Source organism: Penaeus monodon, chromosome 25, assembly GCF_015228065.2.
Source record: "Penaeus monodon isolate SGIC_2016 chromosome 25, NSTDA_Pmon_1, whole genome shotgun sequence".
In the NCBI taxonomy this organism is placed as follows: Eukaryota; Metazoa; Arthropoda; class Malacostraca; order Decapoda; family Penaeidae; genus Penaeus; species Penaeus monodon.
This window is the reverse complement of record NC_051410.1, coordinates 3,226,565-3,227,001: the sequence shown is the minus strand read 5'-3', so window position 1 is coordinate 3,227,001 and position 437 is coordinate 3,226,565. Positions and strand designations below refer to the sequence as shown.

At 33.0% G+C, this 437-nt stretch overlaps 1 protein-coding gene across 1 annotated transcript in view; it reads left to right on the top strand.

Annotated features, from left to right (window-relative positions):
• Window positions 1–437, top strand: part of LOC119589490 (acyl-coenzyme A thioesterase 9, mitochondrial-like) — a gene marked incomplete in the record, with an annotated part of 17,787 nt that overhangs the window by 17,079 nt on the left and 271 nt on the right. The window contains 1 exon segment of the mRNA XM_037938092.1: window positions 1–436.

The following is a 437-nucleotide window of genomic DNA, read 5'->3' as shown; positions in this document are numbered from 1 at the left end:
ATGTGACCTAATATTTGGCCATATTTTACTCACTTGTCTACCTAAGTATCTTTTGTCAAGATTTAATCTGCCTAGTTTGTGGCGGTGCTTTACTTAATTTAGATTTAAGGTGTTTTTAAAAAGGCGAGCATAATGAGGGTAAATGTATGAAGGGGATTTTTGCAAATAATTTTCATATTTATGGTATTTAGAGAGGTGGAGGCTGCCAGGGACATAGGTTTTAGAAATGGGAATCACTATTTTTTCACTTGATTGACCTAACACATAGTACATATTGTACAGGTGTAATTTAGACATATCACCCTTGATAAACAATGAACACAAATTATGCATGTGTAGGAAAATGAAAGAAAACCTTGAACTTGAGAAAAACTATACAAACTTTATTGCAGCTAAAATTACTAGCAAAAATTGTCCATCGCCAAGACCTATTTACT